The following is a 15,417-nucleotide window of genomic DNA, read 5'->3' as shown; positions in this document are numbered from 1 at the left end:
TAACCTATGGAAGTAGATTGAAACATGTATAATGCGCTCATTTTAGAGAAGAATTGTCCCCTTTTGCATTGGCAATCTTAATACCTTCGTTTCTAAAGATATAATAATTCTCCAAAAATTTGTAGCAATAGAATTTTTCATGAGTCCTTTTAGAATACTTATAATGTTTAAAACATATTTAAACACCAAAATATATTTTATAGTATAAAAAAATATTTAGTATTTTTATAAATAATAAAAATAGGAGAATTTATCTAGAATAGGAGAATTTAGAGACGAGAGCGTAGAATATTTTGATGGTTGTGTTTCCGAAAGGAAAATGGCCTCCTATTTATAGACCCTTAGAAAAAGAAACTGTTGCAAAATCAACAAAGCTGATTTTATTCGACTAAAAAACCATAAAAAAAAATAGACTGTATAAAGCAATCAACAATACTAATATATACGTTAATGAGGCTAAAGAGTAGGAAACTCACTTATGGCGAGACACCTAAGAACTTATCCAACGTTAATAAGAGAGGAATGCTTAATACTATCAATGTCCACAACATATATATATATATACACATATATACATATATATAAGACTTGGTCTTCTAAGTTAAAAACTAGTCGTTTCAAATAATAATTTTTAAATAAAAATACAAAAATCCTCCATTTTATTTTAAAAATTGCAAATATATATATATATATATAATTTTATTAGATAAATTTTCAAGTAATATATTTAAGCATCTTTTACTGTACATTGAATAATGGTACTTTCTAGATTGAACTAACATTTAGTATTTATAAATTTTCATAGGAAAAGCCATAATATTTATAATTATGCCCGCATATTCAAATTTTTAACGAAATTTTTGCTTTGGTGTATTTATTTATTTGTCTTGATCTTTCGGTAAAGATCAAATTAATTCACCTGGATGATGGATTGTTTTTTTTTTTTTTGGGTGTATAAACAATAATATAATTGTCTCTTTACTTAGTTAGGACCATCCTCTGTTTTTAAAATTTTAAAGACAAAACCCTCCCCCAGAGAAAGAGAGAGAGAAAGAGAGAGAGAGAGAGAGAGAGAGAGAGACAATGTGGTTTTTTTAATTTTATTTTATTTTATTTTTTGCTAAAATTATACTACTGGTTTAATAAATAAGAACAAATTTAATTTTTATGCATGTCTATGCCATAAGTTTGTCAAACACGTCTCTATCAAAAACAAAGTTTATCAAACACGTTACTATCACATGTTACTATGACGTACTGATATTAGTTTTTTTTTTTTTTTTTTGTTCTCTCCCCAAACAAAACAATACTTTTATAGCATATTTTATGTACAACTTTTGCTACTTTTTCGACTTAAAAAATAAAATAAAAAAAAAGAAGGAAAAGACATTGATTGGCAGGTGCTACGTACGGAAAACAGAATCTATGAAGTGAGGTGCAACATTATCCTTCCATGCAAAGAAAACACCATGTGAGTGTGGGAAGAAACTCACGGTACTAAGTGCTTCAGTGGTCCTTCAATTTATTTAGTGACATTTAGACCAACTTAAACCAGGTCTGCTTGTCTAGCTAAACTTCTTCTCCTCCGTCCACCGATTTTTTTTTTTGTTATGGCGAGATCTGTTCTTTTTTTTTTTTTTCCTCTCTAAAATACAAATTAAAAAAAATTCTAAAAATCTGGTATTTTCGACACTTTCGTAATGAAAGTGGCCAAGGTATAAAATTATTTTTCAAAATCAAATAAACCCGGAAACTTCCTTCTTTTATTATTATTTTTTTTTTTGGCTCGCAAAATTGAGACCTAAAATTGCAAGCTTTTTGAAGAAAACTCTCCAGCGATTTTTCGCTCGCTGCCTTTTGGATTCTCTGCAGCAGAACACCTGCGGCTATTTTTGACTGATTAGGGTTTCATCTTTCTGATAAATAGATTGGATAATCTATGGGAATATCAAATCTTTGGGGGCTGATTTAGGCTTACGGATAACAGTTCGTAATCTTGAAAATCTTCTAAATTGAATTCGCATGTTTTCACTTCTTTTTTATATGCTTTGTTTGGATTAGTATATATGTTCAATTTTTGTATATTCTTTTTATATTTTGATTCCTCAATCCTATGATCGTAAACAATCCTGTTGAAGATGCTCACGATAGAAAATAGACAGGTAAAAAATAAAAAATAAAAAAAAATAAAAGAGGGATGGAAAATCAGATAAACTAACGTGGAGGAGGATTGGAAGAGAGAAGAAGCACCCACTCATTCAGTACCCCAGGAATACTGGAGTTTTTTATTTTTTATTTATGTTTTATCATTATTATTATGATGATTTCTGACCGACAAAAATTTACCAGACAAACAAAATATTGATTTAACCAAAAATGAATCGTCCTTTCCCAACACACTTTTCACTTAAATTAATACTGAAAACAAAATGGAGACAATATCTATATATTTATTTATACCGAAATTAAACTAAACAGATATTGATAGCAGGCTAGGAACCGTACTCGCCTGTAACATTTGAAGCAAATAACTGTAAAACAAAAATCCCAAATTTATTTGAAACACACTCCAACAACATAATCCATACCTGTCAGGATTAGGACAAATGGACAATATAGCATTCACCTGATCCTCACAGATAAGTTTTATAGGGTCGGACCGAGCGGATCACGAATTCTCCAGTTTCCTCGTCTTTCCAGAAATTGATGGTATCCCCAGGTAGCACTCCGTTCTCTCTCACAAACCTTTTCCATCCCCTTTGCTGAAACACAGGCTTCCGGCGTTTCTTCCGATCTCGTTTTCGAACCCATAGGACAAAATTGTAGCGAAACCCTGTGTCATACGCCCTAACAGTAATCTCTGCATCACCATCACAACCGTTTATCAGTTTATGAAGTGTAGTAGGAACTGAAAACCTATATTTGTAATCAGTTGATGACACTTCTTTCGAAAGAACTTCCATTTCTTTTTTTTCACACGATCAGCTGACAAAGTCAGTGAATATCCCACATCATTGTGAATGACATGGTTAGATGATATATAAATATTGACACTCTTTTTTCTTTTCGCGAACTTGAATCGTGCTATGACCTCAGATTCCATCTAAAAAAGCCAACAACAAATCAAAATAAAGTTAAAGCTGCACAAAGGTAGAGCAAGTCCAGAAGTAGCGAAGGAAGAAGGACTAGCATGGTAAAAAGCAAAGCACAAAGTATCTGCACATAAAAAACAATTCTTATATTCCAAAAACACCAAATAATAAAATTTCAAAGCTTAAACAAAAGAATAGAACAGAAGTAGCAAATCACAAAGAGTATCAAAAGGCAAAGCGTATCAAAGCTTAAATAAAAGAATAGAACAGAAGTAGCAAATCACAAAGAGTAGCAAAAGGCAAAGCGTAGCAAATCAGAAAAAGCAAAGTAACGGAGCGAATAGAAAAGAAGTAGCAAAGCAAAAGGCCAAAGTAACATAGAAGGTAGCAGAGTAGCAAAAAGCAGAGCATATTCGAAAGTAACATTCACTAACCAACAAATGATTACAAACCAATAAAAATAAAATAAAATTTCAAAGCTTAAATAAGAGAATAAAATTTAATTCAATTTCAAAACTTAAATAAAAGAACAAAGTTAAACCCACAATAACAATAATTCAAGAATTCTACCAATTAGTCATGTGGCAATAACACCACCCTTAAACCAACAATAACCCTAGAATTAAAAAAACAATAACCCTAGAATAAATTTTTTTCAATGTTTATACAACCAACAAAATACACAATACCAACAAAATATGCAATTAATTACAATTAATAAAAGAAGGTTATAAAACCAACAAAAGAATAAAATTTCAAAGCTTAAATAAAAGAATAAAATTTTCAAAGCAATAACACCACTCTCTTAAACCAACAATAACTCTAGAATAAAATTTTCAATGTTTATACAACCAACAAAATATACAATACAACAAAATACACAATTAATTACAATTAATAAAAGAAGCTCATACAACCAACAAAAAAATAAAATTTTCAAAGCGCTTAAAATGAAAGATTTTTTTTTTTCCTTTATAAAATCAAATACTTGTTGCAATAACATCACTTTTCTTACCAATCATTATTAGATAACTGTTTTTTAAACAAATAAATAAAATTTTCAAAGCTTAAAACTAAGGTTTATTATTATTATTTTTTTCATAAAAAACAAAAACTTGTGACAGTAACACCACTCTTCTTGCCCATCTTTATTATACAACAAAAGAATAAAATTTTCAAAGCTCAAATAAAATAATAAAATTTTGAAGGCTTAAAATTAAAGTTTATTATTATTATTATTTGATAAGAACCCTTCTTACCAATTCATGTCCAAATTCTGCTTCCAATTTTAATAATTTGAAGATTATACAACAAAAGAATAAGATTTTCAAAGCTTAAAATTTAAAATGGTATAATTGTCTCTGGACCTCATTGTTTATACATTTTCTTCTTTTCTCCGACTTCTCAGGTATGAGATTCAATTTCATGGTCATAGTTTTGATAAATAAGTTTAAAAAAAAAAAAGTAAAAAGAAGTTAGAAATATATGACTTTTGAATACTCATCCTATGTATAATTTCAATTGTTAATTTATTTACAAGATAGCTAATTGATAAGGGCAACATACATTCAATCAATTTAAATGTTAATCAAATAAGTTTATCACGACCGATATAGATAACATAACGAATTCAGAAAGCCATTGAAATGGTAAATATGATTTTAAATTTTGATGATATCTATAGTAGCTGCAGCAACAAGAGAAGTAAATCCAAAAAACAAAAACAGTTTTCTTTAAAAATAAAAAAGTTAAAAAAGATGTGTTTTTTTCAGGAGAATGGCAAGCTAAGACAAGACTTAGTCCTAATACGATGATTGGTAATGCAAGATTTAAATGGGACAATTGCTTCGAGATATTTATTAGAATAGTGAAGGATTTGGAAGAGCACTCTAACCACCAGTATTTATGGCACACAGCTCTGATTCGCTTGCTCAACTCAACCCACGCAAAAAACCATCCCCTTTCTCTCTCAAGTCTCGGACTAATTTTTCCAGATCTTCGCACTCACGCCGTAAACCTAGCACCCACGCCGATCTCTCTTGGATTCGCACTCTCTCTTGGCGTGCTTCTCTCTCGCATGATCTTCTCTCTGTTTTTCAAAGGTTTGTCCTGATATGGGTGTTATGATTTTCTCTTCTGCCATTATTGCTTCCTATATGTGGTTTTGATAATCTGGTTTTTTACTCTTTAGTGCCTCCAATCTCTTGCTTTATTCTGGAGTGATTCTTGATTCCTGTGGACCGAAGATCTCAGTATCAATTTTACTCTTTAATGGCCGTTCCTTGTGTGGACCATTTTCACCAAACTGCATTGGATTACATAAGTAAAGAAATTTCAAATAAATAAATATTGAAAATAAATATTCTATTGTCTATCTTTTTCTATAAAAGCTATAAGTATATATATACATATACATATTTTCAATGGTAATAAATAAATTAGGAAAGAATTGATTTCTTAGAAGGAAATCATCTCTAAACTGATGAAGACTTATTTGGAAATCCTTGAATGTTTTATCCCCTGTTATATAGCAACTAGAGCAGAGTATGTTTCCAAATTTGAATTTGAAGGATGAATAGATTCCAACGGCTTTCCATCAATCAGTTTTGATAATTTGTTCTTGATTAAGAGCTAGATTTGAGAAGAATTTATCAGGCCCCCTCAAGGTTGGCGGTGAAAAGGGGTGAACGCCAAGCTTGAAACGAAAATTTAAGAATGATTCTTTAGGTAGGCCATTGGTAAAGATATCAGCAATTTGTTGTGAGGTAGGCATGTAGCGAACTTTGAGAGTACTAGTAATGACTTTTTCCCTAATGAAGTGATAGTCAAACTCGATATGTTTGGTGCGGGCATGAAAGATTGGGTTATGGGACATGTGAAGAGCACTTTGATTATCACATAAAAGAAGTGGTTGTCGGACAAGGTGAATGCCAAGTTCATTTAGAAGGTACTGAAGCCAAGTAACTTCAGCTACAGTGGTGGCTAACGATTGGTGTTCAGCTTCGGCACTAGACCTTGAGATGGTGGGTTGCTTCTTAGATGCCCAAGACACACAAGATGCAATATCCTGTAGTACTTCTTTGAGTAAAAGGACAACCAGCCCTCTGCATCACCAAAAGCATTAAGAGTGAGAAAGCTTTGAGATAAATATCGAAGACCATGTGTCAAGGTTCTTTTGATGCAGTGCAATATTCGTTTGATAGCTCGTAGGTTCTTCTTGGTGGGAGTTTGAAAATGTTGAGAAGCAAGATTGACAGCATGAGTGAGATCCGGTCCAGTGAATGTAAGATATTGAAGGGAGCCACAAAGTTGATTATATTCAGTAGGATCTGTGGGTTCGTTATCATCTGGAAAATGACATGATTTTTAAGCAATGGGAGTATTTATATTTGAAGCATCAAGCATATGAAATTCGGCTAAGAGATCTCGAGCATCTTTGGTTTGAGAAAGTGTGAGTCCACTTGGAAAATATTTGATTTATAAGCCAAGAAAATAATGAAGTTTGCCAAGGTCTTTGAGAGCAAATTCTTTGCTTAGGCGTGTAATGAGAGGAGAGATTAATAAAGTGGCATTACCAGTGACAATAACATCATCTACATAGACAAGTAAAAGAATTATGTTAGTGCCAGAATGATATATAAATAAAGATGCATCAACTTTGCTACATATGAAACCAAGAGAAAATAAACAAGTAGAGAGTCTAGAAAACCAAGCACGGGGAGCTTCTTTAAGCCTATATAATGACTTGTGTAGAAGGCAAATATGATTAGGAAATTTTGGATGTACAAAGCTAGAAGATTGTTCCATGTAAACACGCTCATGAAGAACACCATGAAGGAATGCATTTTTAACATCAAGTTGCTTGAGAGGCCATTGAAAATGGACAGCAAGAGAGAGGACCACACGAATAGTAGTGGGTTTGACTACAGGGCTAAAGGTTTCGCTAAAGTCCAGACCAGGAAGTTGTGTGTAGCCTTTAGCAACTAAGCGAGCCTTGAATCAATCAATGCATCCATCTTCTCGATATTTTGTACGATATACCCATTTTGAACCAATGACATTTGCATTAGAAGGGTGAGGAACAAAGGACCATGTTCTATTTTGATGAAGGGCATCAAGTTCATCTCTCATGGCAGCAGTCCAATTTGTAAACTTGAGAGCAGTCTTTAAAGTCTTGGGTTCTACGGTAGAAACAATGAAAGCAGAATTGTTATTGGATGCTGAACAAACATAATCTTTTAAGTAGGTGGGCGTCTTTCATGGGTTGGTCGAATGAGTGGAGAAATTGAACTTTGAGTTTGGTCTAAAGGGAGTATAGGATCTGAATGAGGTTCCAAAGTGGGAGAAGGACAATTATGATTTTGATCCAATATGGGTGTAGACTCTAAAGGTGGATTACAAGAATTGCAACTAGAATGGGATGAAGGCGGGTTGGAATCTAAGTCATTGCTTTTGTCCTGACTTGAAAGACCATTGATCGGAGAGATTTGTTTTTGAGTGGGCTCATTAAAATCATCAAGAAAAGGACCTAAAGTTGTTTGGGAAGGTTCTGGTAAGGTCGTGCAAGAAGGATTGTCAAAAGATTTTCTTGAGACCCATTCATCTATATGGGGAAAAGAAGTAAGTGAAAGATCATATGAGGGTGAAGGAGTGGACCTATCACGTAACAAATAAGGAAAATAATTTTCATTAAATACAACATGTTTTGATATATAAACTCTATGTGTGTGGTGATCAAAATATTTATATCCTTTATGTAATAGGCTATAACCTATAAATACACAAGGGATAGTTTTTTTTTCAAAATTTATGCATATTTTGAGTTTTCAAATAAGGAAAACATTGACAACAAAAAATATGTAATCTAGAATAATCTGGATTTTTAACAAAAAGTGCAAAATATGGAGTTTCCTTACCAATTGAAGAGATAGGTAATTGGTTAATAATATATACAGTAGTTAAAAAAGCATCTACCCATAATTTTAATGGTAAGTTTGCATGAAAGAGTAAGGTAAGACCCGTTTCAACAATATGACGATACTTGCACTCAGCAAGTCCATTTTGTTTTGGTGTGTGAGGACACGAAAGTTGTTGTGCAATGCCACACCAAGACAAATGATTTGGAAAGGCTGTGGATGTGAATTCTCCACCTCCATTAACTTTGAAAAATCTTGATTTTCCTATCAAAATGTTTCTCAACAAAAATTTGAAATTTAAGAAAACAACTATAAAAATCAGATTTAGCTTTAAGTGGATATAGCCAAGTATAGCAAGTGAGATCATCTACAAAAATAACATAATATTTAAATTTTTGGGAAGAAATAATTGGGGTAGGCCCCCATAAATCATTATAAATCTTTTCTAAAGGAAAACTTGAAATAGAGCTAGATTTATTAAAAGAAAGTTTACAATGTTTTCCAAGTTGGCAACTACTACATAAAGTATTTTTGGTCATCCAATTGGAAACATTAATGACTTTTTTTTTTTTTTTAAAGTTTAGAGGAATTTTAAATTTGGATGCCCCAATCGGGCATGCCAAATTGTAGAAGATGCCCTAATCGGCTTTCATTTGAATTATATTTTTTTCTAATACTCCTCCTCACATGTAGGTCAGCCTTTTTTGGGCTTTTTTTGGATCCTTACATATGTTTTTCATTTATTTATTTATTTATTTTGGATGGAATTGTTGAGTTTTGAACTCAAAACCTCTTAAATCTCTGTCTCTGATACCATAAAAAAATTTCAAATAAATAAATATTGAAAACAAAATATTCTATTGTCTATCTTTTTCTATTAAAGCTATGAGTATATATATACAAATCATTCCTAAACTGATGAAGACTTATTTGGAAACCCTTGAATGTTTTATCCCCTGTTATATAGCAGCTAGAGGAGAGCATGTTGCCAAATTTGAATTTGAATGATGAATAGATTCTAACGGCTTTCCATCAATCAGTGCTGATAATTTGTTCTTGATTAAGAGCTAGATTTGAAAAGAATTTATCAATAAGCTCTTCACAATTTTCAATTTTCAATAAGCTATCTTTACCTTTTCCTTGTTAATTTTCTTAAATTAATACCCTTGCAAACTATATAAATTAATTAAGTTTTCATATCATATATTCCATGATCAATCGTTTGCTACAATGCTTGATACAATATCAAATTCCTTGCCCAGATATATACATAGCATTTAGGAAGATTTTCCCTTTGTTTGTTCTTTGTAATTTAATTTGGAATACAACAATTGAGTTAATGATACGCCTACACTACAAAAAAAAAAAAAAAGAAAAAAAAAAAAAAACAAGGGAATTAGTGACTAAGTTTTTAATGGCCAAATTTTTTTAGTCACTAAAAGAATCAATGAGCAACCAAATTTTAGTTGCTAAATCTTTAGTAGTTGATGTATGGAAAACATTGGTCAACCACTTTTAGTCATCAAATAATTGGTCAATGATGACCATCTTCTATGACCAATAAATTTTTGGTCACTAAAGGTAAGGGCAGGAATTTGATCCCCCCTTTTTTTTTTTTTTTTTTTACGGGAAGAAAATCGTTCAATGACCAAAATATATTTGGTCGCTAGTTATCATCAATGACCAATGGTTTGGTCAGTGATAGTCTAAAATAATATAAATATTTGATTTATAGCAATTAATAATTGTTGGTTATTGAAACTACATATTAATGACCAATTGGATGGTTGCTAATATTTTAAATAATAGAAAATTTGAAAAGAAAAACATACATATAAAAACCTTGAACGACTATTTAAATTTGATCACTGAAATAATGAATAGGTAAAAAAATTAAAAGGCAGAAAAATTAGAAAAAATATAAATAGATATTATAATATTCAATAACTTTTAGTTTTTAAGTAGTTGTATTTAAAACTATAATTGAATATTTATAAATAAATAGTTTTGGTTCTTTTAAACCATTATAATTGTAGAAAAATTGTAGATGAAATAAAGTATACAAGTGAAAAACATTTAAAAGTAGAAAAAAAAAATTGAAAAAGCTAATGGGAGAGAGAGAAATTGAGGAGCACAATTGAGCTTTTATGAGTAAAATAATGAATAGGTTAAACAAATTGAAAGGTAAAAAAAGTTGATCCATGTGAATCTGCAATTGATTTTTGTGTTTTTTTTTTTTTTCCTCGTTAGAATTACAATAGTATTATACTAAAGGAATGGAAAAGCTTAACAACTTCAAATTATAATCTTGAGAAAAATCTATAAAGGTGACAACATAGAAAAGTAACTGTATAATAAAAATTATATGTACAAAACATCCTTATTTATTGATAATATATATTATTTTATATATAAAAAATTAGAATAAATAATTAGAATAGTTTATGGTTAAAAAGTAAAAATAAAATTCTATTTAAAACTTATATGAAAAGAAGCTAACATTAAATATTTTTTTGGGAGGGTTAATTTTGTGTTTAAGTAGTCAGATCTACTATGTAGGCTTGTTGTATGACAAAGTATTTGCTTTGGTACAAAATTAACCTTTCCAAAATAATATCTAATATCAAATTCTCATTTTATATAATTAATGGTGTATGGCAAAGGTGTATGTATTAGTGTGTATCTATGTGTTTTATAATAGATTTTTTTACGATATATATTATAACAATTAATATATTTTTATAAAAGCAAACTTATATCAAAATTTCATTTATCCATAACCATTTTTTATTGATATTTAAAAACATATAATTCACTGAATCTCTACAAAATTCCTTTTTTTTTTTCTAAAGTTTATTTTAATATATTATTAAATCTATATTAGTCTATTTATTATTTTTAAAAATTAAATTTAAAAATGATCTATGAGTTTTCTTTTTCATCTAAGAGTTAACACAAAAAAAAAAAAAAAAAAAACTAACGTGACTATAAAATTATCAATAATGCTAGAGATATTAAAATGTTTATAAAATGATTTGGTATATGACAATATTTAATTAGTTAATTTATTTTTTAAATTCACTTATATATTTAAGGGATCATTACTTATATTTAAGATATATAAATATGTCAATAATCATTATATTAACACGTATCATTTGGTAAATATTTTTTATAAATATTTTGGTATCTGTAGTAGTGCTAATAAAATTATATTATATATGCTTATATTTTTCAAAAACATATATATATAGCGTTCATTATGTTTTTTTTTAAATATATTTAGAGCATTTTTAATGGATAATGTGAAATGCTACTTATATGATATAAAAATTGATATCTTCTAAATTAGATGGCATAAATGTATAGTTAATTTTAAAATTATTTTTCAATAATAATGTGCAGAATGATATTTATAGTTATTAATTAATTACACATATTTTATTAAGTTTTTTTTAAAAAAAAATCGACTTTTTAAAAATATTTCTTTTTAAAAAACCTTTACAATAATTGACAGAATCTCCTAAAATAAAGATTACCTTTGCAGTATTTATTTTTTCTTGGCACATCAATTTTACCAGTTTGATATATTAAAAATAATTTAGAAATAGATAGAATCATTTAAGATACTTTTAATAGTATCAAATAAAATCTTTTACTTAATTATTTTGTTAACATATACCGATAATTTTATATTTATAATAATCTCTCTTCAGTAGGTAACTAACCAATTAAGCCAACATAACTTGACATACTAGCAATTTCACATATATTGATTAATTTTAGGTTGATTAATTATATTTTTCATAAAAAAAGGTTAATTTTAGATTGACTAATTATATTTTTCATCCTATCCACTATTATAGTAGTTTTAACTTTTAAAATTTATTTAGAAATAAAATCCGTAACATGTGCATATAACTGTAGATATCATAGATAAAAAAAAAAATAAAATTGATATTTATAATATTAACTATAAATTTTTTACTTTATACATAATAAAACTTTTATTTTAACTTTTTTTTAAACCAAATTTTTATGTTGACGCCAATGAGTTTTGGCTCATTAATTAATTAAAAACATTTGGCCATACCATACTCTAGTCTCTTTACCATTTCTTTCCCCTCTCCCCGGTGACCGCCGACCCTTCCCCCACATCTTCTCGCTGTCGTAGAGAGAACTCTATTTCAAAGTCAGAGAGAATAAAGAAGAGAATAGGGAAGAAAAAAGTGAGAGAAAATGGCACTAAGAGAATCTGTACTTCTCTATGTTTGAGTCCCAATTCAAACCCTAACCCCTGATGATCATCGGAGTGTCTCAAATTGCCCCCCTCTGCCTCTATCAGACTACCACCCCTTTGTTAGCTCCTTCCCACCGTCTAACTCTCCGGCATCTGGCTTAGCTTATCCGACACTGGAGTAACCTGCCCATTGTTTGATGCTTCTTATGGTAAAGATTTCTACTTTTATTTCTATTTTTTTTCTTCTAATTTGTTGTTTATTTTTATTTCCAGGGCATAATTTAAGGTGATATTCACCGGCCTCAACTGTCTCAATGCTTAAAGAGAGAATCGTGGCTGAGTGGCCAAGGAAAAAAAAAAAAAAAAAAAAAGAAATTTTGGAAATCATTGGTGGAGATGACGAACGGGCGTTTGAGAAAATTCTGATGGAGCAAAATACTGAAATTTTTATTTTTTTAACAAATTTTATATTTTTTAAATATTAAAAAAAATAATAATAAAAACAGTGAAAGAGAGCAGAGCAGGAAGAGATAAAAGATTGAGCTTTTTTCAGTTTTTTCGCTTACTATATATCTCATTTGTCATGACGGATATATTAAGGCCAAGGCCAATACTGCCCATCTTCAGCTGCGATTCCTTGATATCACATTCTGGTTTCTTCTTTGAATTCTTGATGTTCTTTAATCTGGGTTCACTCTAGTTCCTTGTATATTGTTGAAATTTTTCACATATTTCTGTTTTTCCGGATTGAGTTTGAAATGGCTGTGGCTATGGCTTCTTTGAGTACTGGGGTTCACTTGAATTGTAATTATAGTTCGAGGAGCTTTATTATTCCATTGTCAAGTGGTTCTTTTGTGAAGGGACCCTTTGGCTTTGGCTTTGGCTCTAAAAGCTTCTACATTATTCCTAAGGAAAGGTATGCTAATCAAATGTCTTTTGGTTTTCGAATTTTTTTCCTCATTTATTATCAGAAAAAAGATTATATTGGGTTTTGGGCTTTTGCCTTTTGTTTGGTGGTTTGGATAGGAAGTTGATAAGTTTATTTGTTCAGCTACTTCCCAGATTTCTATTGCTTTGCCAAGCAGCTACGTTTTCCTTTCTGAAATTTTCTTTAAATTTTTTTTTCATGGATCTGTCTTCTTTCTTTTCTATTAGTAGTCATTGGGCTTTTCTTTGTTAAAATTATTATCGTATTTCACTTAAAAGTTTCTGTACCAAAAAGTTGTTTATGTATTTTTTTTAGTTATATCAGTTTTGGAATATGGAACATCGGATTCTACGATTTCTGCTTTGTTTGTTTATTTGATGTCTCTATGATGCTTGTGTTGGAAATGCACAAACAATATAGAAACAAAGTATAAATATTAAATAAATATTTAATATGATGTATAATAAAGAAGAAGAGAAGAAATAATGATATACAGGAAATTAAATAAGTTAGGAAAACCTGTACAGTAAGACAAAACAAAATAAATTAGTAAAACCTGTATTGAAGAGTTGATTGAAGAGTTGATGATAGAGTCTTGCTAGTAGTAATGTCCTAAAGATAGTATTTCTTCCTTTTTCTGTGCTTGAAATTTTGTAGGAGATTGCTTCCTATGATTAAATTATCAGATGTTTGAAATTGAGCATTCAATTCCAAACCCAATGTTAGAACAAAAATATTTTTCCTCTCTGAATGTTTTTGCAGATTGTGTATTTCAATTATTATGTCTATAAATGAATGAAATCTATCTTCTGTATATAAGTTATTTTGTACTATTTCACGGAAAGATGCAATTCCATGTATAGGTGGAACTTGTAACAGAAAATAACTTCTATTTTCCTGAATCTTCTAACAGATTTCTAAAAAATAAAAATAAAATAATATTTTATTTTAATAATATATATATATATATAGGGTAATCAGTAGGCAGTCTTGTTTCTATCCGTTGGAGCCTTGCTTAAGTTTGCCTTGTTCAATTTTAATATGCATATAATGGGTAATTAGGTAGGTCCCCATTGGGGAGCCCATGTTCAAGTTTAGCTCATATCACATATGCTTATAAAGCATAAAAGGTTCTCGAACTTTTCATGTGGGACTGTGTTTTTGTTTCAAAAGACTCATAACTTCAACATTATCCCACATTTTGAAACAAAACATTATAATGTGATGAATGTATGCAATGTAATCAGAGAGGAAATAGATGTGTCATGCTTCAGGAAAAGTGTCTTTTGGACTTGAACTTACTTGTGAAACATATTCAATTTACACAGTGATGCAGTGGATATAAAGGATCTTGAATTGTTCTCTTTATTTAGTAAATCAAGGCAATATGTTTCACACAACACATTTTAAACATTTTTTGTTCATTCGTTTATATTCTTTTTGGTCCTAAATATATCCCAGTATTCATGATAGCTCTAGAGAATTCAGCCATTAATTCTCATAAATGCGATCCCACATTTACTATCATATAGGTGATTTTTAATAAATCATTAAATGCATAACATAGCCTAACCAACTATATAATATATTATCAACACACCAATTTTTTCAAGAATGGATTTGTGTGTCTACCTTTTGAGTTTCTCCAAGCCAGTTTGCCTATTGAACCTAGAATCAACTAAGTTAGGTTTCCATCCCAGATTAACTCATTCTATTGGCTTTAAACCCATTCCTCTTGTAATATATGCTATCCGCTCTCTAGGTAGGTCTTTTGTCAAAGGATCAGCGATATTTTTCTTTGATTTCACATATTGTATGGAGATTACTCCATTAGAGAGCAACTGCTTAATAGTATTATGCCTACATCTTATATGTTTTGACTTACCATTATATATATTGCTTTTGGCTCTAGCTTGAGCTGCTATACTATCACAATGTATACAAATGGTTGTCATTGGCTTAGACCACATTGGAATATCTTCTAAAAAATTCCTTAACCATTCTGCTTCTTCAACAGCTTTGTTAAGTGCTATAAATTCAGATTTCATTGTAGAATGTGCTATGCATGTTTGCTTTGAAGATTTCCAAGAAATAGCAGCACCACCTAATGTAAATACATATCCACTAGTTGATTTGGTTTTTGTGTTGTCAGAAATCCAATTAGCATCATTTATTGGTGGATATTTTGTATAATGTAACCCATAGTTTAAGGTATATTTTAAATACCTTAAAACTCTAATT

The 15,417-nt window shown here is 29.9% G+C and overlaps 1 long non-coding RNA gene across 1 annotated transcript; it reads left to right on the top strand.

Annotated features, from left to right (window-relative positions):
* The first annotated feature begins 12,077 nt into the window (after positions 1-12,077).
* LOC125421838 (uncharacterized) lies at positions 12,078-13,196 on the top strand. The gene is made up of 2 exons (XR_007240214.1): positions 12,078-12,457; positions 12,522-13,196. It is a non-coding gene; the product is annotated as an uncharacterized LOC125421838 (long non-coding RNA).
* The last annotated feature ends 2,221 nt before the right edge of the window (positions 13,197-15,417 follow it).

This window comes from Ziziphus jujuba, chromosome 1 (assembly GCF_031755915.1).
Source record: "Ziziphus jujuba cultivar Dongzao chromosome 1, ASM3175591v1".
Classification (NCBI taxonomy): Eukaryota; Viridiplantae; Streptophyta; class Magnoliopsida; order Rosales; family Rhamnaceae; genus Ziziphus; species Ziziphus jujuba.
Note: the sequence above shows the minus strand (reverse complement) of the source record. Positions and strands in the feature narration are given on the sequence as shown.